General features: G+C 36.9%; 1 protein-coding gene and 1 long non-coding RNA gene across 6 annotated transcripts in view; one reads left to right on the forward strand and one right to left on the reverse strand.

The window, feature by feature from the left end:
• Positions 1-24,801, forward strand: part of slc2a4rg (SLC2A4 regulator) — a 147,953-nt gene that overhangs the window by 13,537 nt on the left and 109,615 nt on the right. The window lies entirely within an intron of this gene.
• LOC141380591 (uncharacterized) lies at positions 8,145-12,506 on the reverse strand. The gene is made up of 3 exons (XR_012398876.1): positions 11,164-12,506; positions 9,001-10,904; positions 8,145-8,957 (listed from the first exon to the last, which is right to left on the reverse strand). It is a non-coding gene; the product is annotated as an uncharacterized lncRNA (long non-coding RNA).

Raw genomic sequence — 24,801 nt, forward strand, 5'->3', positions numbered from 1 at the left:
GCTATTGTTTACACATGTAATATTTTTTAAAGAAAGGATGGACTTTAAAGAAATAAACAATGTGAGGAAAGCTCAATTATAGTGCACTGGATAAGTTCCGCCTACACATGCGTGAGGCAAGCAGTCCTGTACAATTGCGCAACATCGGCGTAAAGATATCGGCCTACTTTTGACATCAAACCGATAACAGTAACATAGCATAGCATTAAAAATAGCATTTATCGGTCGATAATGATATGGCCGCAGATATATCGAGCATCCCTACGTGCATCCCGATCTTTTTTTTTTGCATCCTGATTGGCAGTAGACCATTTTTAATCAATCTCCTCTGTGCTGTCTTTCCTTGTATAGTATAAAATGTGTTCAGCTTGCCAAATTTACAGAAATCGTCAATCGCTAGCAGTGTGACTCTGAAGTGCTGTACTGTGTGTTTGCAAGTTTTCTCCCCACAATGTCGACGAAGCGTTCTGTACTGTGAAAAGCACCTGTGGTAGCCCTCAAAAAGGCAGAGGAAGATGCTAACCATCACACAAAAAGTTGGACTTCTGTACATGCTAAAGGAAGGAAGAAGTTACATGGCTGTAGGGCGCCATTACAGAATAAATAAATGAAGATCAAATGGTTTTGATCTTTAGTTTTATTCTATAATACTGGACTCAGTTTTCTACAAAAGTTTGAACTGTAGAGAGTATTTAAATAAGAGAAAAGTGTGAAATATTAATGCCTTTCTAAGTGTATAGGTTTGTAGTAAAGGGTTTCACAGCCTTAAAACATCAATAACAATTGTAAAAATTACTTTGTGGATTTTGCCTATTGCAAGTTATTTTTAAAACACAACTTCTGCGATAAACGAGGGCCACTGTAAAGTATGTTTACATTCGTAACATTTAAAAAATTTTTTTTTTTATCTTTTTAACAGATTATTTAGTCAATATGACACATTTTGGTAATAACCGTGCAGCTACAGTTGCAACTTTGTTTTTGTGCATTATATCAAAGTGGCCTGGATTTTAATTTGAAATGATACCTGGAGCTCACCCTCCCCAAGGGGTTGTAAATGTATGCAAAACTCTCAGATATGCAGGCAAATCACTCTTCGCTCCATTGCAGTGTTACAGTGAGAAAAGCTGCTTGTCAGATAAACCCAAAACAAGCTCTGCCTGTCGTCTTTTATGACCCCCTCCATAACTCTTTTTATTCACCTGCGGCTCTCTTTCCTCTGCTTTACATCTGCCACATTGCCGTCTTTTATGTGTGTTTATATGTGCTTGGCAAGTGTCTTAGGGTTTTTGGTCCAAAAGCTTTAGAGAGACCAAATTACAGTACAGTACTTAACCAAATGCTTTTTTAAATAATTATTACATCCATGAATGTTCAATTAATTGTGAAAGAAAAAGAAAGAATAAACGATCTTAAAAGTGTTAATTGGGCTTTCCATGATTTGAGGCCTTAAGAAGATTTTAAAACAGCTGAATTTCATAAATTTGTGGCTCAGTGGTCAGCACTGTCGCATCACAGCAAGAAGGTCACTAGATCGAGCTGGGTCAGTTAGCATTTCTGTGTGGAGTTGGCATGTTTTCCCCATGTTGATGTGGGTTTTCTCCAGGTTCTTCGGTTTCCCCCACAGTTCAAAGATATGCGCTATAGGTAAATTGAATAAACTAAATTGTGTGGGGACTAAGCCGAATAAACTAAATAAGGGACTAAGCCAAATCAAAATTAATAAATTAATAAATGTGCATGGGTGTTTCCCAATACTGGGTTGCAGCTAGCATCCGCTGTGTAAAACATATACTGGAATAGTTGTAGGTTCATTCTGCTGTGGCAAACTCTGAAATAGAAACTAAGGTATCATTCACACTAGCAGCTGCCTGTCGCTATGTGTGGCGACCTGCACACGCAGGTCTGTGTAGGTCTACAGCACCGAGAATAAAACCGACCTCTGAGACAGGATCATGCGAGCTTTCCTGGTGCTCCTATTGGCTGTCGCTCAAGAAAGTCGCTCTTCATTTGCATAAAGTTGAAGGATTATCAACTTTGACGCGTCGCTCGACACGTCCACCTGATTGCCAACAGTTGCTGTCAATTGCATAGATGGAGGTCGGTTTCAAATCATTTACTGGGCCACTGGCGATTTTTACTGGGGCACGTGCCCCAGTTAATGGGGTCTAGCGACACCCCTGGGTAAAATACTATACCTAAGTCATTCAGCTTAGTATTAGGGGTGTCAAATCGAAATCGATCGAAATTTATGCTCAACTTCGATTATCGAATCAAAAAATAGAATCGTCGATGCTGCCACACCCCATGTCACGTTAGCTTGGCTTGCCAAGCAGGACAAAAACAGGCTTGTTGAAGTGCTTGTTAAACTGCAGACGCAGGAGACCCGTCGACAGAGCTTAAATCCCCTCCTCTTTCAATGAAGTCGCCGGTGTGGAAGTATTTTGGATTTCCAGTTCGTTATGTTGACAACGTTCGTGTTGTCGACAAAAAAAACACAGTTTGCAAGCTCTGCTATGTACGTATTATGGTTGGGATGATAGACGATGGGTGCATCGCGATCCTCCACCCCGCACCCGTTGCAAATCCGCTCGCGAAAAATACACGCTCAGGCTCTGTTTACACTAATATGTCTTTGTTTTTAAATGGCATTTTAGAACGACAACGATCCACATCCACACTGGCGTGTAGCATTTCTGAGCAGCACTCCTTCCTCACTACCGCTGAAAACGCACATCACGTGACCACACAGACACATTCACACACAGATACAGACGCACACACATTGTCATGCGCTCGAGACAGCGGGTCAAGGCAGTCAGCGAGTCAGTAGACTGCTTCCATCTTTTACTTTCACACAAGTACTTAGTCATTTTAGCGAACACCTCAGATACTGGTTCCTGTTGGTTGTGCACCTTTTTTACCGACGCCATTATAACGACACAGATCACGGCCTATTCACGAGTCCCGCAGAAAAAAGTGATTGACAGGTGGTAATTATGTGTGTAACTTACCTTTATTCATTTACTGTATGATTTGTTTATAGGTAAAACAAAGACCATGAAGGTCAGTTTAAACGGTAGGCTACTAAAAATTAATTAATTATTAATTAATTAATTATTCATAATCGAATCGAATCGTGACTTTAGAATCGAAAATGTAATCGAATCGAGGATTTGGAGGATCGTGACACCCTTACTTAGTATTTATATTAATTTAAAAATACAACTTTTTTTTCTTATCTAAGCTTAAAATATATAAAGGAATAAATGATTACTAAAATTTCATATTAATTAAATTTATTGACTTTTACATTTTAAAGCAGAGATTGCAATCACTGGACAGGGCAGCTGATAAATAAATAAATAAACAAATAGTTACTTTTGCAGGGGGTTTATATTTGAATTCTACACACTAGAGCATTAAAGAATTACAAAAGTCTCTAGAGGGCTAATTATAGAAAATAATCTGTGACAAAACCAGTAAATCATCTTTATCACTGGTTATGACAATTACTTGCATAATATGTTTTTAAATATATAAAATTTGAATGATTTAGTTTCCTTTAATATGTGATCAAATGTTCTTCTTTCTAAATAAACCTGACAATCGTTTAATTTTTCAAACTGTTATTACACTGATCATTATAGCACTTCAGTGAGCCTCTTCTGTAAATCACAATCTTTTAAAAAAAATCTAATCAAACAGAGCAATTATTATGCTTGGTGAACCTAATAATTCTAATCTTGCACATTATAGATTCACACTTGACTATAGTAATGTAGCGCACTGAGCTTGTTCTTGCATGTGTTTAGCAGATAAAGACTGGTGACCGTGCACTTCTCCAGCAGCTTTACACACATTAGTCTCTCAATGACATGTCCAGGCTTGCCTGAGAAATCAGTCAAAAGTCTCTGCTTTACACTGCAGCTGATAGCTCACGCTGTCGGCAGGTCTGCACTTGACTCTATTCTTCTCTTATCAGCATCAGCGTTCATCTAAAGTAAACGTGCAGACAAAAGTCAAGGTAGTAGAAAGTCCAGTTTGTTGAAGACCTTGCATTTGAAAATTTCAGTGTTGGGTGTCAGCTTGATTTGTTTTAAAACAATTTCTATTGTATTATTTGCTATTAGGGTTTTTTAAACCTCAAGCTATTTTTTATGTACTAATTTTAAATACTTAAATTTAAGTACTTACATTTAATGAAGTATTAGAGATCAGTAGAAAGTTGCACTTTCGAACGCTGAGTTGTTAACTCAATTAGAATTTTTAATTAATGTATGTTTTAGTGAACGTATTCCAAATAATTAATTCATCATGATTAATTGCATTTAAAATAAACACACACAGGCATGCATATGTTTGAGAAAATGTTTAATTGTATTTCGATTAGGCTTGGACGGGTTTTCAAATTTTGATACCATCAAACCTCCTCCCTATTTTACCTCAGTATACAGTACCGTGCATAATAAACAAAAATTATGATGTAAGGCTTAGACAGCATCATCAGATATGCGACCTTAGGTTTGCGGACACCTTTTTGTTGCACAATTTGCAAATTGCCTCGTCTGTATTTACCACCTTTCCCTTCTCATTCGGTCAAAACCCCAAATACTGCCAAACTGCACCTTTTTCTTTCTCCTACAAGCTATCCCGTGATGACAGCTATGCATGCACAAATTTTTAGGTATTAAATAAATTATATTTAATATTTAATCATTGTCTCCCATGTAAGTGTGTTGTATTTTATGATGGTATAATGGTATTGAAACTGATACCAATACTATTTTTAGATCCTGCGGTATAACAAATTACCGTATTACCAGTGTTGGGCAAGCTACTTGAAAAATGTAGTGAGCTAACCTACTGTATTAGCTACTCTACCTAAAATGTAGCTTAACTACACTAAAAGCTACCCTTTGGGAAATGTAGCAAGCTAAGCTAAAAGCTACTCGGCAGAGGTAGCTTAGCTATATCTAAGCTATTTTTACTATGTTTATTTTTAAACCGAAGCAACTTAAATCCAATTCAATCACATCTTAGTGATCAATAAAACTGCCAATGGAACATATGAGGCTTAACTGTTCAGTTAAATTATTTACTGCAAATAATATGCTGTATCAAGCAGATACAAATTATAGTATATAAGCAAAAACAAAAGAAATCCAATAAAACCAAGGGTTACACGTTTAAAATACTATATTAATTTATGGTAAAGGGATATATATATATATATATATATATATATATATATATATATATATATATATATATATATATATATATATATATATATATATATATAAAACTCTTCATTAAATTACACTGCATTATTTAGCATCATTAGTAACTATCCTGAACTAATAGTAATTACTATAGTATACTGTAGCCTTTACTGCAGTAAACTATATATATATATATATATATATATATATATATATATATATATATATATATATATATATATATATATATATATATATATATATATATATACATCCCTCAGTCATCTTTAGCCTATTTGGTTAGCGATGTCCAAACAGAGCGAGAGGTGGCAGTAACTCAGTAAAACCGTAAAACAGGTAGAGGAAGAAATTGTACAAAAAATGCAGGGTTCCACAAAATTCATTCATGTTGTTCCAACACAAATAGATTACGTTAACGTAACAAATGTAAATCGATTGAACATAAAAATAAAGTTTCACCAAAAAATATCCAGAATTGTGTTTAAGCTTATATTAAATAAGTAGTTTTAACAAGCAACGGAAAACAGTTTTTAGTGTACTTTGTAAAAAAATGCAGGGTTCCACACAATTCATTCAATTGTCCCAACACAAATTGAATAAGTTGACTTAACACTTTTAGCAAATTTATGTGTATTGAACATAAAAATTAAGTTGTCCCAATGAAATGTCAAGAATTGTGTTGTTTCAGCTCATTTTAAATAAGTAGTTTTGAACAAGTAAAAAAAATATTGTTTTGAGTGTACGTTCAACTGTTTGGCCAGCTTTGTTGTGATAAATGTGCTATAGAAATAAAATTGAGTAATTTCATTTTTAAATAGCGGAAAAAGTCAAATTGTCATTTGAAGTGAAAAATGCAGTGATTCACACAATTCATTCACGTTGTCCCAGCACAAATTGATAGTAGAAGTAGAAACAAAAGAAATTGTAGTACTGGGTTGTTTCAACTCATTTTATGTAAGCTCTTTGAACAAGCACCAACATCCTTTTTCACTATATAAACAAACAATTTGTGTTAAAAAAAAAATAAAAAAATTAAGTTAGCTTATTAGTCTTTACAAATTTAGGTGGACTGAACATAAACAATTATGTTGTCTCAAGAAAGCTCTCAAGAGTTGTGTGTTATTTCAGCTCATTTTAAATAAGTACTTTAAACAAAGAGCAACCATCATCTTTTGTGTGTATGTTAAAATTTGTGTATCAACTTGTGCAAATCTCATAAAGTAAGCCTTAGTAAAGAATCAATTCAGCAAATTTGAGAATTGATGTTAACAAGTCCAATCATGTGGTCATCTCCATCGGACAGCATTCAGAAAGAACAATGCTGCATGCACTTCCTGTATATCTGTTTCTGTGTGGCTGAAGAATTTCACAGCTCACATACTGCAGTTTGTTGAAAAGAGTGTGGATGATGCCATACTTTTATTTTCAGGTGCTTTTTGAGTATGTGTAAAGCCATCAAACGTCCTCAGCTTTAGAAACTTTTATTTACATCAACTTTATTTATTATTATTTTTTACTTTTTCAGTTAAGTGCTTTGCCACAAAAGCGTCTAAGTGTGTGGAGTGAACAGCACAGTACTTCATCCCATAAATTAGTGCAACTTGATATAGGAATCTACATTTCTAGCTAGTTATGGAAAAGTACTGCTAAAATATACCAAAATGGAAGAAAAAATGTATTTTTGAAGGGATTGGCTGACTGCACGTGTCAACAATATTGCATGCTATATATTTACACTTGCATGTTGTCGTTTAGCAGACACTTTTGTCCAAATTTACTATTGAAAAGGAAATCAGTGATTCTACAATAAGTAGCAATACACACCAGAAGTGCTGATTATACTGAACTTATAATGAACTTTATTGCTAGAGTAAGGAGGGAAGTTTTTTTATTTTCATTATAGAAAGAGAGATAGAGTGTTTCTACAGGTGGTTTGTCAAGCCCACTCACCTGTTTAAAGCACAGTCCATAAATGCACATGGTTTTGTATACTGTATTTATATACAGTTGAAGGCAAAAGTCTTCATGGAAGATGATCTTTACTTAATATTTAAAGGTGCTGTTTGTATGTTTGACACCCAGTGGTTCAACTTGGTATTGCATGCCTTGTTCAAAACACACTCACATGTCACATTTTGTGTAGGGGAAAAGGAGCTAGGACTTGGGTGCGGTAAAAATGGGTGTTTATTAAAAATAAAATAAAATAAAATAAAATAAAAGGCTAAACGAACTACCCCAAGGGGGCAAACATTACAAATAAACAAACAAACAAACTTGACTGGCCAGGCTGGCAAGGATCAAGACTGGAACACACAACAGGACAAGGCAACATATGACGACGAACTGAAACAGGACAGTAGACATGAGAAGAATATGAGCAGAAATAATTTACAAACAGACAGGTAAACATAATAAACTAATAATGGGTTAACAAGGAAGGTGGGACTAGACAATAGATGGGAGAGCACGTGACAAGAAAACACCACAAGCCATGTGCTCACGTCAAACGTGACAAGATCACGCAGCCATTGAGCGAAATCATTAACCAAGACAACACTAAAGCACAATATTGAAGCACGCAGCTACAGTTTAAACGCAGAGCCACATGCTCATACAACACAAACATATACAGACGCAAGGCACGAGAACACGTAGATGAAAACACCTTACCGTGCGCTCACACATATGCAACACGTATGTTTCACCTCAGCGCCAACCGAAACCAAAACCAACTAGACTGAGATGCTGAGAATGAAGCAGTGTGATGCTGACACAACAAAACACAAACACGACTACAAGAGCGCGTGTCCCAAGCACGCACAGACCTCGCGCACATGCATCAAGTGGGAGTGCGCATTGTTTGAGCGCGCTCACGATAGTGCCCATACAGAGACACAATGAAAGAAAAAGAGTGCTCAACCCGAGAAAACTCGAGCTGAGCACAACATACAGGACAAGACAGAACTAGTGTCTGGACTCTGCCACCAAAACAAGAATTCACAAGACCTGAGTGGCAGAACCCTGACAACGTAAGTGCATGTTGCCAGATTGATGAGATCTACTAAAGTGTGCCTAACTATTGAACCTAAAGGCTGATTGAAATTGTGTTCTAAATAAAAGCAACGGTACACGATAGAAAGAATATTCTCCATACTAAAAGAAGTTTTTGTCCTAACCAACACCTGAAATTGATATTTTAGAAACGGCTTCTATTTCTTGCAGCTGAACAACAGGATTTACTGACTACAATCCCCACAGGTACACCTCGTGTGCTTTATTCAGTGTTAAATGCTGATAATGTGAGTTTGAATGCTTTAGAACTGATTCAACATATATCAGTGATTCAGCATGTGCATTTAATAATGTTAAAGAGGTTTGATATCTATTAATTTAATTACATACCTTACCATTTCATTGGAGTGCAGTAAGTGCACTATTCTGTGCTTCTGAATGGCTGCATTTAAATTTCTGTTGTGTTTCGTCTGGTGCAATCAGCCAAATGCTTATCACTGCAAATCTCGTCACGTAGCGTGTTGTTAGAACACAGGGTTACAATGTTACCTGCTCACCTAATATTTACTTAATTATATTATTTGCTAGTATTATTTGCTTTAATATTTATATTATTTGCTAATGAATAACCTCAGTAGAACTCTGAATCTGTGTCTCATTCCGGAGTCTGCTACTGTCCACCAGAGATCACATTTCAGTCTGGACACATATTTAAGAGCCTTGCTGACTGATTAAATCACACCAAGGCAACCCGCGGTGCTGAAATGTAATTAGCTAAAGTGCCATTGGGCGGGTTAAAGGGACCAAATCAAGACAGACATTCCGGCACATAACAGACATTTTCAAAGCAGAATATCTGACTTCAGCATTGTTTTTCATATAAACACGAATGTTTACTTGCCATTTTTCTTAAATATCTGCAAACATATTATGGTATTTTTATGCTTTAGAAGAGTCAAAAACTTGCATACATTAATTAATTTTCTTTTCAACTTAGTTCCTTTATTAATCTGGGATCGCCACCGTGGAATGAACCGCCAACTTATCCAGCATATGTTTTTACGCAGCGAATGTCCTTCCAGCTGCAACCCATCTCTGGGAAACATCCATACACACTCATTTACACTCATACATTACGGACAATTTAGCCTACCCAATTTACCTGTAGCACATGTCTTTGGACTGTGGGGGAAACTGGTGCACCCGGAGGAAACCGACACGAACGCAGGGAGAACATGCACACTCCACACAGAAATGCTAACTGACCCAGCCGAGGCTCGAACCAGCGACCTTCTTGCTGTGAGGCGACAGCACAACCTACTGTTCCACTGCGTCACCAACTTGAATACAGCACCGTTAAATGATTTTTGCCATTAAAAAAAAACTGATCATTTTGACCTGTGCAATGTAAGACTGGTCTTATGGTCCGGGGTCACATGTGGTTAAAAAAAACAATAAAATAGTTATTGAAGACTATAAATATGGCAGCGTGTTTGCTGAAGCGGTCTGAAGATACAGCTGACTGCCTCTGTCATGAGGGTCGTGACCTCTGCTCTCAATGCCTTTGTGGTCAAGGGCCGCCTCACATAACTCAAGAATGACTCATGTGTTCACATTACCCAGCACGTATCTCACATCCTGGCCAGAAAGCAAGCAATTAATCTGAATGAAAGTGAGCAGTGAGTGGGAGGCATTTCTGCGTCCACCTACAACATTGGCCTTGGGCTTGTCCAAACTGCTTTGACCACATGAGAACAACAGACGCGCTTCAATTTGATGTTTTCTGTAATTAACTTCTATTATGACTCGTTGGGTTGATGCTATCAGCAGCCACAACAGATAGCGGCCCATTTGGCGTGTGCATCGTAGCTCATATTACGTAGCAGAGGATGAGCGTCTGTGAAACTGAAAAGAGGAAGCAAAACTTTCTGATGATATTTGAGGGGACGCGCTTGAGATGTCTGCAGTTTAATTGGCTGCTTTGTTCTGCATTTGACAACGAGAAAAGAGAACATAAAGGATTTGTCATATTTTTAGCTATTTTAACTCTTTGATACGGTCTCAGATTTTTCATTAGTGCAGAGAAGTGTTGGGTAGGCATGGGATGATACTGTTCCAAAATATTTTAAATGTTTCTTAAAATATATAGTGTTTCCAAAAGGGGGAAAAGTAGTTTTTTACCTACACATTTAAAAAGAACACATTTTAGTAATCAGTAATCACAATACCAAGAAACCAGTTCTTCAAATTATCCAAGTTTATCATACGATCACAATCTACTCTCACACTATGCTATCTGAATCGTGCCCAGGCCAATTTCCAGGATTGTTTGAGAAGTGTGAGTGCTCCGTAAGCGTGCTTAGGCACGAATGCAATGTAAGCGCAGGCTGTCGGGGTAGACGGGAGGGGGGACAAGCATGCTTCGGGGCCTGTTCAAGGCAAATGTACATAGTGTGAGTACGACCTTATTGACCTTATTCTAAAATGCGAAAGTGTGCTCATTTTTGCGATTGTTTTAGAACTTCCAGTTCAGTTTCCTATGGGAGAAATGACTAGGATTAATAAAGTGGACAAACTACTTACTCTAAAAACAAGTGTGTCCATGAGTATTAGGGTTGTGCCAATAGACGATGCCATTGTCCATTGCTGGGTTCGAACCTTGGCTCAGTTGGCGTTTCTGTGTGGAGTTTGCATGTTCTCCCTGCCTTCGTGTGGGTTTCCTCCGGGTGCTCCGGTTTCCCCCAAAGTACAAAGACATGCAGTACAGGTGAATTGGGTAGGCTAAATTGTCCGTAGTGTGTGTGAATGTGTGTGTGGATGTTCCCAGGGATGGGTTGCGGCTAGAAGGGCATCCGCTGTGTAAAAACTTGCTGGATGGGTTGGCGGTTCATTCCGCTGTGGTGACCCCGGATTAATAACGGGACTAAGCCGACAAGAAAATGAATGAATGAATTAACTTATTATTTGCATGTCATCCTAATAGCAATAACTGTATTTTTATGAGCTGTGTTAAATGTTACACAAAGCTGCCGCATGCATGGCTGACAGCATTGTGATGATTAAATGAAGGATTATACAGTACCTCTCGTGCTTAAAATGTGTAGATTCAGTGGCAAACGCTGTTACCTGCAAACCCCGTCCCACAGACTTTACAGTGAATGGCTTTAGTCATTTTCAAAGCAGACTTGAAGTCACTGGAAGTCTTCTATCCGATCTTGGAAAAGTGTAAATGGTGGATTAACATTTAGCACATGATCACTAACAAGATGTGCCATTATTAGGAACTTTAGGTAGATATGTCTGTTATTTTCATTCTCTCGTCTTTAGCGCTTCACAATTTCGCGGTTGTAGCTCCTGTCATCTGAAGGCAGAAGGCATTGACTGAGTGATTGATAGCTGATATTAACCAATCTTGCATGTTTAGTTCTAGAGCAGTGAGCCAATAAGAAGAGCACAAAGGCAGGGTAAGCATTGCAGCCTTTTTTGAAGTGGTGCTCACTGCAGAGCCACTTGGGCAGAGCTGAGCTCCAGCAAGGGGGAGCTTGAGATCCAGCTCCTTCTTCCTTGCACTTCTTTTACAAGTGATGTCCCTGGGGGTTGGGGTTAGGGGTGGGGTGGGTGTACGCATGAAAACAGCTTATAGGAGGAGTTGGAGCTCAAGCTCCCCCTCGCTGGAGCTCAAGTGGCTCTGCATCAAGCAGTGTCTCGCTTTTTTACTTCAGCAATTTCATTTAACAACTAACTGTTTTAATCTGTTCCTGAGTGCTGCGCTTGGCATTTATAGGTGCAAAGATGCATTCTGCATAAATGTCTCCTAAATCTGCGCATGCGGTGAGGATATTGCAGTGAAAACAATGAAAATGTATGCACTACAGTGAACTCCAACCGAACTCTCGTCTCCTCCACCAGCTCTGGGAAAAGCCATAAGAACGACACAGATCACTGTGCCTATTCATGCCAGAGTCCCGCGGAAAAAAAGTGATTGACAGGTGGTCGTTTGTTTGTAACTTTATTTATTTATGGGTTGACCCATTTGGTTATGGGTAATGGGTAAATCAAAGACCATGTGGGACAGGTAGTGAAAACGGTAGCCTACAATTAATTTATTCGTTATGAATTAATTGATATTTAACACCCCCCCCCCCCCCACCTACGACGACGATGGCATCATCCATCGCAATGTTTCACATTAGACATTGTACGATGCCAAATTGGTCAACATCGCCCAACCCTAATGACTATACAGCCAAATTAGAATAATATAATTAAACAAAAAAAGTTTTCAAAATCAAGCAGCGTAACGAGCTGTTTTTAACATCTAAAAATGGATGGAAGTTATTGAGACTGGAAGTCTTGAGCCAAAGAGATTGAAAGGGGTGGGTGCGCCCACTCGTACGCATAAAGTAAGGTCAATACCGGCTCATGCCTAGAGTTGGGTGTAATTTGCTACACAGTAACTAGTTACGGTAATCAAATGACTTTTTCACTAATTAAGTGAAGCAAGGGATAACTTTTCATTTTTTAGGTAATGTAATTAGTTATTTAAATATACTTTCCTTAAATATTGTACACATTCAAAAGTTTTATATAAATCAATTCAAATAAGCAGAAGAATGTGGAATAAAAGAAGAAAACTGGTCATTTATCAAGACAGTTGGAGTTTCTTAAATCAAGAATATATATATATATATATATATATATATATATATATATATATATATATATATATATATATATATATATATATATATATATATATATACTGGTTTTAATTTTTTTTATGTATTAAAACTAACATTATAAAAGTATGATTCTGTTTTTTTTTTTCTTTTACTTTAAACAGTGATAGAGCTATACTTCTGCGGTTTCTGCTTAGCACCAATAAAACAAATCTTTCTTTATACCCAAAACCAAAAAGCTTCCTATAAAAAATAAATGTAAGTAATTATGTAGTTTAAACAAATTAAAATAAAAGAACAATTTAGTTTTTAAATGGAATTTCAATCTATTTTTGAGTATTTTTTAATTTTCGGAAAGATGAGTGTCCACCTTTTCTTCAGACAGCACAGATCTGCTTGATTTGGCTGTCACCTGCCATTTTAGTGGATCTGATAGCAGGAATTATCTGACTGAAATGGGCTTATGAAGGAATAATGTAATGGGCTCTATTACATTTAACATTTTCTTAAAACCTGCAATTTCCACTACCAATTAAGGTTTAACAGGGCACGAAATTAGCTACTTTTTTTGGTTGCACCGGTGCTCCTAACTTTAAAAATGTAGGCGCAACAGACAAAATTTAGTCGCACCCACAAAAATGATGACCACCGTGACCACACATTTTATATTAACAGATTCTATTGTAAATTAACAATCTAAACACAATTAACAAATAAACAAAAGTCTGCATGCGCTCACCGGCCCTGCACACACTGCTTGATGTGAATGAAATGAACTGAATTAACAATAATCACTGTGCTGTTCTCACAGTTGCTGTCTGATATCGCACAGATGATATTATAACTTATTATTTGCATACTTCATCTTAATAGCAGTAATGGTCTTTTCATGAGCTGCAATATCAGTTTCATCTCAGTGAATGCATGCGATGGTGGACGTGGTAGCATCTGCACGACTGACAGCATCGTGATGATTAAATGAAGGATTAAATAATGTTAGAACATCTCGTGCTTAAAATGTGTAGATGAGACAAACACTGTTACCTGAAAACTCCGTCCCATCGGCTTTACGGTGAATGCTTAGTCATAATGGAATGGAAGTCACTGGAAGTCTTTTATCTACTCTTACCAGCTAACTCTAGCTGGTTTCTAAAACTAAATCTGCCAGTGTTGTTTTAATTCTCTCGTATCCAGACCTTTACATTTCGCGGCTGTAGCGCCCTGTCTTCTGAACTGAGTGATTGACAGCTGATTTGAACCAATGGATTTGCGTTCTGTTCTAGCGCAGTTGGCCAATAAGAAGAGCTTGAAGGCGGGGCAAGAATTGCGGGCTTTTTTGTACTTCTTCTCTTTTATCTTTTTAGATAATAGTATGAATCGTTCAGTTTGCAATACATACCGAACTGAAAGTCTCGTACCGAACGGTTCAGTACGAATACGCGTATCGTTACACCCTTTATATATGTATACAGGGGTTGGTCAATGAAAATTAAACACTGGCACACTTTTGGTATATCAAGTGCCACGGTATCCAGGATTATGTCAGCATACCACCAAGAAGGATGATCCAACAGGAGTAACTGTGTAAGCAAGTGGAAGCTGTCTGAAAGGGATGTCCAGGTGCTAACTTGGATTGTATTAAAAAACAACAACAACATAAAAGCACACAGCTGCCCAATTCATTGCAGAATTTAATGTGTACCTCAACTTTCCTGTTTCCACAAAAAACTGTTTATCAGGAGCTCCACGTGGTCAAAATATATGTTATAACAAACCTTTGGTCCCTTGTGGCAATGCCAAATGTCATTTTCAATGGTGACAATTGTAATCTTGGGCTGTGGAAAATGTAAAACATGTATTGTTCTCTGATGAGTCCACCTTCACTGTCTTTCCTACATCCGGGAGAGTTACGAAGTAGAGAAGCCTCAAAGAATTGTACCACCCCAACAGTTCCATGCCTAGAGTGAAGCATGGGGGTGGATCAGTGATGGTTTGAGCTGCAATATCATGGTATTCCCTAGACCCAATAACGTCAAAACTGCTAAGGTCTGCCAAACCATTTTGGAGGACCATGTGCACCCAATGGTTCAAACATTGTATCCTGAAGGCGGTGGCCGTATATCAGGATGATAATGCGCCGATACACACAGCAAGACTGGTGGCAGAGTGGTATGATGAACATAAAAGTTGAAAATCTCCCCTGGCCTGCACAGTCACCAGATCATTTAGCCACTTTGAGGTGTTTTGAAGAAGCGAGTCAGGAAACGATTGTCTCCACCAGCACCATGTAGCATTAAGATTTATGTGGATGTGAGGTCAATTAATTAAATCACTTACTGGGTGACTAAGTTACTGTTCAGACAAAGTAATTAGAAAATTGATTTAAATAAAATTGTACACATGCATTTGGTAATTATTAATAAAATACTTTTTTAAAGGAACTTACTGGTGGAAAGAACCACACCACACCAAGGCCTTGTATACATCTGGGTTTGAAATCAAAGTTAACTTGGCCTTATTTTTGTTGCTTAATATCTATGCTAAGGATTTTTAAACCATTTAGCTACACCTGGCTGGTGTTAAACATCATCAATTTGACCACAAGAGGATGACACTAAATAATGTCAACAGTGTCTGAAGTGTTTTTAGCTTGTCTATTTCTAGTCACTTCCAGAGGTTGTAGACCATTTGATCTATATTACTTCTGTGTTAAAACCAAGCTGCCTTTGCAGTGTAAACTTCAATGAAATAAAAAACTTCCTTTTTGAAGCAAAATCACTCAATCATTCATTGGTTGTTTTGAATAATGTTAGCTGCTAAATTGACATTCAGTCTGCTTATTCCAATAAAATCAAGAAATTTGCTATTGTTTGTCTCATATACTGATTGACTTTCACTCTATACAGAAATAAAAAAAAAATTCTAAATTGCATTTCATTCATGGTGAGTAAAGGCAGACTGTGGTTTACGCAGATGTATTTTGAATGCCTCTCTTGTGACCGCATGTGATTGGATTTCGTAATGAATTTCTAGGGAAAGGTCTCTGATTTCATCACTGTAACTAGCCATTCCAAATTTATTCCAAGAATATTTATAGTATGTAAATACATGAGATTCATGATTTAAACTGCAGGCTTTTTTATTCAAACTATAATATATGATGCAATCCAACACTTGCACAAGCTAAACTTAAATACACCAATAATCTGATATACTAATAGCTAAATCTCAAAAAGCATATCCATTTTTCATGTTTAAAAAAAAAAATGCTGTTTTTTCAAACTACTATTTTAAAATGGCGTGAAACAACACAATATATATATATATATATATATATATATATATATATATATATATATATATATATATATATATACATATATATATATATATATATATATATGGTGTTTAAAAATCACTGTTTGGAGCTTAACAGTTAGTAAACACAAGTACATCTTATTGAACATTATTTATTTTCATCACCAATTATGGCAGTAGAACAGTTTCTCAAGCAGTCTGGGATGCATTTGGAAACAGGAGATGAGCCCCTGATCTAATGCGCCACCTGGCTTGAGAAACCTGACTTAATATTTGGGTAGCATACATACCCTTAATGCCTTCGGCAGAATTCAAATGAGCCATTTTAATCTAGATTAATCTAGATAAAAAAATTATCTATGCCCCCCTGTTTATTTTTTTCCCTAATTTCTGTTTAATGGAGGTAAAATTTGTTCAGCACATTTCTAAGCATAATAGTTTTAAAAACCTATTTCTATTAACTGATTTATTTTATCTTTGTCATGATGACAGTAAATAATATTTTACTTGATATTTTTCAAGACACTTCTATACAGCTTAAAGTGACATTTAAAGGCTTAACTAGGTTAATTAGGTTAACTTGGCAGATTATGGTAATTAGGCAAGTTATTGTATAATGATGTTTTGTTTTGTAGACTATCGAAAAAAAATTAGCTTAAAGGGGCTAATAATTTTGTCCCAAAAATGTTTTTTAAGAATTTAAAAACTGCTCTTATTCTAGCCAAAATAAAACAAATAAGACTTTTTCCAGGAGAAAAAATATTATCAGACATCCTGTAAAAATGTCCTTGCTCTGTTAAACATCATTTAGGAAATATTTAAAAAAGAAGAAAAAAATAAAATGGGGGCTAATAATTCTGACTTCAACTCTCTCTTTCTCTCTCTTTCTCTCTCTCTCTCTCTCTCTCTCTCTCTCTCTCTCTCTCTCTCTCTCTCTCTTCCTCTCTCTCTCTCTCTCTCTCTCTATATATATATATATATATATTTATTTATATATATATATATATATATATAATTTCTTAACCTCATTTCCTTTCTGATTTAATCAAACGCATGTAATGTATTTAAGCGATTTGATGTCTTCTTGTTTAGAACCATTTCAGTGTGGTCATGTCATTGGCCCATGAACATTTCCTACTTGTTATGAAACAATTTCATAACTGTAACAAGAGGCAATTCAATCATAACTTATTGTTAAAACAGCTGTCATAACATTTTTTATCAATATGTGGCTCTTTTTGAATTCTCAGTAGCTATAGAAATAAAAAATGTAAAACAGGAAATACGTTGGGACCATGGTTTTTGTTTACATCCCTCAAAATATTCTATACATACACATATTGCATTGTAAAAAAAAAAAAAAGTTTTACACAATCCCTTTATGTCGTCCCAACGTAAATCTATTCGTTAAACTTAATGGTTGTTGCAATTTTAAATTGATTGAACATTAAAGTTGTCCCAAAAAAAACCTTAAAAATTGTGTTGTTTAAGCTCATTGTATAAGTAGTTTGAACAAGCAAAAAAAATGGTTTTTGGAGTGCTGCTGTACATGGGCACACACACACACACACACACACACACACACACACACACACACACACACACACACACCAAAAAAAGTCCTGCGTTATGAGCTTATGAGCCATTTAAGTAGACCATCTTAAGATGCATTTAAACTAATAGCTCCTATTTTTCTGTACTACTCTACTCTGATATGTTTACTTTCTTTTTATATTGCAGCTGATACTTATGCAATTAAAGGTACCTAAGGGAATCGTTCAAAGCGTTTAAAGCATTTTTGTTTTGGTGCTGAATTTACCAATTGCAGCTTTATGGTCCAAAATACGGCTCTGGTCGAAGTTGGGAAATTACTGCCAGACATAAATCCAGCACCAGATGCCTGTTCTGACCCCAAACATCTTCGTGGCTCGTCCAAGAAAAAAAAAATATGCGACAGAACTGAAAACAAGTTTGTTTTTTCTACCAGACCTGAACTCTTGTCGAGGAATGCTAGTTGTGGATTTGTTGTTTGTCTGTAGGGAAACGAAGAGCCAGTTAATCAAATGTTTTTACTGGCTTTACTGCCTCGATTGCCCTAAGCTATACTGTTTACTTTCTTGATTATAGTTTTCATTTGTTATTTTGCTCATATTTCGCTAGTCGTTATAGCTCCTTTGCAGATTGTGGTGTGCCACAGAGAGTGAAGAAATTTCGACCTCAGCTTGTGCATAGATTTTGCTACTGGGCATGTTGTTCATCATTCTATGGAAGCTGTTTTGAGCGTTTCTTCTAAGTTTTCTCTAGTGGTGGAACAAATCACAAATCTCACGGTTAGGATTATATTATGGTTTTTTAGTCACAGATCTGACATTTTTTTATCAGCAAAAAGGAGAGGACTTAATGTAATTTGCTCACAATAACAATACTACAGCAAGGAGCTTTTGCTTTTAACAAACATAACTTATAGAAGAAAATCAAGAAATTACCAGTTGATTAAATCAAAGATTCAAATATAATATTCAATACCCAGTTGTTAAAGTGCAACAGATTAAAAACAAATTTTCATACTGTTGCTGATAATCTTAAATCTAAAGCATTATAATATTGTTAACAGAAACAAATCATTGTATTTATTTATTCCTGTTAAATTTTTAATTAACGATTTAACAACTCACTCATAAAAATGTCATTTTTGATTAGTGGATGATTCTTATTAGTCTGAATTTTTCAGTGACAGATTTTAAATTGTTGTTTGTCGCGACCTACTGGTACAATACTGGTTGAAAAATAAAGACTGAACCTCTTTCAAATGCTGATATAAACTTACTACAGATATCATCAAAAGAATAATAAACATATGCAAAACTTGTTTTTATAAAACTTGAGGTTTTATATTTAACGTTGCATGGGTGTTTGAATCGAGATCCCCATCTTTTAACAATGTGCAGCCATATACTGACTGGCAAAAGTCTTGACTTCTAGACTAGTTGATCATTTGAAAAAGTGGCAGAAGGTAGATTTTTCCAATGAATCATCTATTAAACTGCTTCCCAATCATCACAAAAACTGCAGAAGACCTATTGGAACCCACATGGACACAAGATTCTCATAGAAATCAATCGAGTTTGGTGCTGCCCATTACATTACAAACCACAGGAGTGGGTGAATTCTTCAGCAGGAGATCGCTTCTTCAGCCTCCATATCAAAGTTACTGAAAGCAAAGCAAAACAAAGCAACTTCTTTCATCATTATATTTAATAGAAAAATCAAAATTCTTCTGTATATGTGATTTTGAGTGATGCGGGAAGCATTTTGAATTCTTCAGTTTCTCCGTTAGCCATTAGCTATGTTTCCATTCGCCATTTTGGAATATTGCATAAAAAATGCTTAATGAAAACTTCAAAATGTGCATTTTTAATCTGCATTAAAAAATTTTTAAAGCTTTTTGTCATCTATTACATAAGACAAAAAACACATTGACCGCAGCAAATTCCAATGTTCTTCTTGATGTTTGGGTGCCAGGTTTTATTTAGGAAGTGGCCATTTTTCTTATTTTGACTGATGAAACCAATGCTTTTTAGCAAATGTTTTATGCATTAACATGCAGTGTTGCGCATAGTTTGCATATTTAAATATAGGTATTGTTGTTGACTGATTAACATGCCTCTTTCACAGTAGCACAACTTCACTGTATGTAATGAATCACTTCAAGCAATAGTTAAAAAAATTAATATTAATCCACAAGTCACGTGGGTACAGAACTGTGGGTTGGGATCTGCATAAATCAATTGCAGTCCGTTGCGATCCTAGTTTTCTCTGATCAAGCGGTGTTTAGAATACTCCTTTTTGTCCTAACAAAATGAGCCTATTATGTGCATGTGTGGATAACTTTACTGATTTTACTGCTCCCCGTCCAGCTGTAAATTATACTATGATTCTTGGCCTTGGATTGAAGTGCAGGAACTGGAGGAAAGCACCGCTGAGGCTCTCTCTCTCTCTCTCTCTTTCTCTCTCTCTCTCTCTCTCTCTCTCTCTCTTCTTTACCATTCACACACCCACATCTTACATAACCTTTTTCAGTCATAGTTGAAAGCATTTTCAAGCTTTTCTTGGGAATAAATGGCAGCCTGCTCTGACTTCTAAGAACAGCTGGATCTCTACAGTACCTATTCTGTCAATCCTCCTTTTTCCAGATGAATCTGTCACGCCTCCAGTCAGTTTGGTTTTTCATGACACTCAGGAAATCATCTGCACTTTGATATGTTTAGTCTTCGGCAGATATTGTAGAAAATGGATGAGATCTAGGTATTTTTCTATTTTGTCCTCAATGCTGCACTGACCCAGTGGCCCTTACACTTTGCTCCGGATCATGGCACCATATTTAGGGTAAATCCCAACAATATGAGAGTGCCGTTTCAGGATCAAGGCTGCTTCGCTGTCTTACACTGTTCTCATTCACTCAAACCCACACACTCGCACAAAGATTACTTTAATCCTTGTGAAATAAATATCTGCTCTCTGAAGCAATCTTCACTGATATAAAGCAGCGAAAACACACTTTGATAATATGACATTCTAGGTGTCGGTGCATTTTCTGATGTTCTCTTTGGTTTTAGATGTACTCTGAAACAATATTCATGCTTAAAATGAATCCAGGATTGGATTTTAAGTCCTGTACATTGACTAGTTAGTGACATGGGATTTCTTGCAGTGGATATACTGCTTTGCCAGCACAATTTGCAGTAGAATTATGACAAGAAACTTTTCTTTAAACAAGCAAAGAAACAAAAAAGCAAAAATGGGAATAGAAATGAGACGTTAACATTTAAAGTAAACATGAAACAAAAGTCTCTATTGACATGCAGGAACAACCTATTCTCCAAAAAGTCTCCATTTTATGTTATCTTTATGATTTGTTCCCCTAATTTGATTGTGGTATGTGGCCTGACTTAAGGCTTGTTGAAGCATTTTTCCCTCCAATCTTTTTTGTTCATCTTATGGTGTCACTAGGATTATTTTGTACTTTCCAATGGAGTCTGAACATCCCATATACTCATTATTTTGGACCCAATTTGCACTCCCTGTTATCCGAGCTCTATAGCCTTGTCACAACAGATTTTTTGTTTTGGATTAATTTGGATTGTTTTACTACTTCCATACTGAGTCAGTGTCTACCAGATTTGGGCTTAGTTTCCACCGTCCAGTGAGCGAGTGTCTTTTTGTCCCTTAAAAAAAAATTCAATCTTCCAATCCGTGGTGTCATTACACATAATTAACTGCTGATTGAGTTGAAGGCTTTTTCATCCCTATAATTTTGACCCAATTTGTGGCCAAAAAAAAAGTCTTCATTGTGTGTCATCATTGCGATTTATGTGCCAGTTTTCCACCCCTAATACCTATCTTTAACCCCTTATACAATGTTTAACCCCTAATACAATAGTTAATAAAAGTAATTGAGCTGCACCAGGCCTTGGTTTGTCCCTAAATCTTTCTCCAAATCTAAATCTCCTTAAAAAAAGTCCAAGACAAGTTAAAGGGTTAGTTCACCCAAAAATGTAAATTCGGTCTATAATGCTCACCCTCATGTCGTTCAAAATCCCTGAGACATTCGTTCATCTTCTGAACACATATAACAATATTTTAGATGCAATATTCAAGAGCTTTGGAATATTCTGAAGCAACAAGAACACTTTTGTGTGGAAATAAAAATAAAAATAATGACTTCAGTTCAATCATCAGTGCACAGCGCTCTCATGAATGTGCACCTTATACTGACATTGAGGAGTAGAAGTGGTTTATTGTTTTTGTATTTTTTACCTGTTACTACAAATAAAGACATTGTCAGGTAGAATAAAGGAAATGGAAGTGATCACCAGTGAACCCAAACAGCCAACAAGCATTTAAAAATATAATTAATGCTCCTACAGAGTGGCACGGTGGCGCAGTGGGTATCGATGTCACCTCACAGCAAGAATGTTGCTGATTCGAGCCTCGGCTGTGTCAGTTGGCATTTTTGTGTGTTTGCATGTTCTCCCTGCTTTTGCGTGGGTTTCCTCCAGGTGCTCCGGTTTCCCCCACATTCCAAAGTCATGCTGTACAGCTAAATTGGGTAACCTAAGTGGCCGTAGTGTATGTGAGTGAATGAGTATGTATGGGTATTTCCCAGTGATAGGTTGCATGGCGACCACTGATTGTTAAAGGGACTAAGCCGAAAAGAAAATGAATGAATAAATGGATGAATGCTCCTACAGACATTTTTGAGGATGTTTTGTTTGTCTAGATTTTGAACAAGCTGGGACCGTTGCTCTCTATGGAGGATAAGGGAGCTCTCTAATTTCATCTTAAATAACTTGTGTTCCAAAAATGAACGGAGGTCTGAGAGTGAATAATTAATGACATACTGTGTATCCGGAAAGTATTCATAGCACTTCACTTTTTCACATTTTTTATGTTACAGCCTTAAATTAATTTATTTCCTAAAAATTCTACACACAATACCCCATAATTACAATGTGAAAAAAAAGATTTATTGAAATTGTTGCAAATTTATTCAAAATAAAAAAACCTGAAAAATCTCATGTACATAAGTATTCACAGCCTTTGCTTAATACTTTTTGATGCACCTTTGGCAGCAATTCCAGCCTCAAATCTTTTTGAATATGATGCCACAAGCTTGGCACACCTGTCTTTAGGGATTTTTCCCCAGTCCTCTTTGCATTACCTCTCAAGCTCTATCAGGTTGGATGGTAAGCGATGGTGTACAGCCGTTTTCAGATCTCTTTAGAGATGTTGAATAGGATTTAGATCTGGGCTCTGGCTGGGCCACTCAAGGACATTCAAGGACAAGTTGTTGTGAAACCATTCTATTGATATTTTGGCTGTGTGCTTTAGGTCATTGTCCTGCTCGCAAATCTGTCATCAAGCGCACTCTGAAGCAGGTTTTATTCAGGATGTCTGTGTAGATTGCATTGCTCTTTCCCTCTATCCTGACTAGTCTTCCAGTTCCTGCTGCTGAAAAACATCCCCACAGCATGATGCTGCCACCGCCATGCTTCACTGTAGGGATGGCATTAGCCTGGTGATGAGTGGTGCCTGGTTTTCTCTAAAGGTAACGCCTGGCAGTCACTCCAAAGGGTTCAATTTTAGTCTCATCAGACCAGATAATTTTGTTTCTTATGGTCTGAGAGTCCTTCAGATGCATTTTGGCAAATTCCAGGCGGGGAGTGGTTCTCCCCTGATCAATCAGCTTAGATGGCCGGCCAGCTCTAGGATGAGTTCTGGTGGTTCCAAACATCTTCCACTTGTGGATGATGAAGGCCACTGTGCTTATTGGAACTTTCAGGCAGCAGACATTTTTCTGTAACCTTCAAAAGCCTTGTGCCTTGATATAATCCTGTCTCGGAGGTCTAAAGACAATTCCATTGTCTTCATGCTTGGTTTGTGCTTTGACTAAATATATTCAATTCAATTCAATTCAGCTTTATTTGTATAGCGCTTTTACAATGTAGATTGTGTCAAAGCAGCTTCACATAAATGGTCATAGTATAACTGGAACAGTGTAGTTCAGTTTTTAGTGTTTAAGTTCAGTACAGTTCAGTTTAGCTCAGTTCAGTGTGATTTAATCATTACTGAGAGTTCAAACACTGAAGAGCAAATTCATCGATGTATAGCTCAACCAATCCTGAACCATGCGAGCCAGTGGCGACAGCGGAGAGGGAAAAAAAACTTCACCTGATGGGAGTGAAGAAAAAAAACCTTGAGAGAACCAGACTCAGTTGTGCATGACCATTTTAATTTCTCCGCTGGCCAAGAGTCTTGTGCAGAGCTTCAGTCACCGCGATGGAGGCTGGAAGATGGCCTCAGCAAAGACTCGTCTGTCCCTGGAGCGTTGCTGGAATCAGACACATGTTCTCTACTCCCCTTGACCATCAGCGCAGCAGCAGCTCAGGATATGGCCTGGTCCCGGATATGGAAACCTTATATACCACAGGTGAACTCCAATTAAGCTGCTAAAGCATCTTAGTGAATGGAAGTCTTTGGAGCAGTGTGCAGTGCAGTGTGGTGCAGTGTGACTGGCTTTGGGTGAACTAACCCTTTAAACTCATTTGTGGCATAATTATCACCAAAAATGAATTCTGATGTCTCTCATTTTCTTAAAAAAAGAAAAGAAAAAAAAGAAGCTGCAAACTCGAAGGAAGTGTAAAAAAATTGGTAATCAGATGTGGTAATTATGCCAGAAGTGATGTCAAATGAGTCTCACATACAGAACTCTGAGTATTCTTTCTTTGTTGGTTCTGTTAGCATTGAATGTTGTGTTAACTCAGCATTGACCCTCTCACCTTTAAGGCCAAGTAGGCCTTTGTCGAGTCTGGAACAAGTCAGGGTGGTTTTGCTGGTTTCCGCTTTGACTGTTTGCTTTATCTCCCGCCTGTGTGCATTTGCTATAAACATTAAACTGCTGTCTTGTGATCCCAGCAAACTACATTATGCACACAAAACATTTAAATACACTTTTTTTTGGCCCGATCGAGTTCCTAGAAAACGTT

The sequence above is a fragment of the Danio rerio genome, chromosome 23 (genome assembly GCF_049306965.1).
Source record: "Danio rerio strain Tuebingen ecotype United States chromosome 23, GRCz12tu, whole genome shotgun sequence".
Taxonomy (NCBI): domain Eukaryota; kingdom Metazoa; phylum Chordata; class Actinopteri; order Cypriniformes; family Danionidae; genus Danio; species Danio rerio.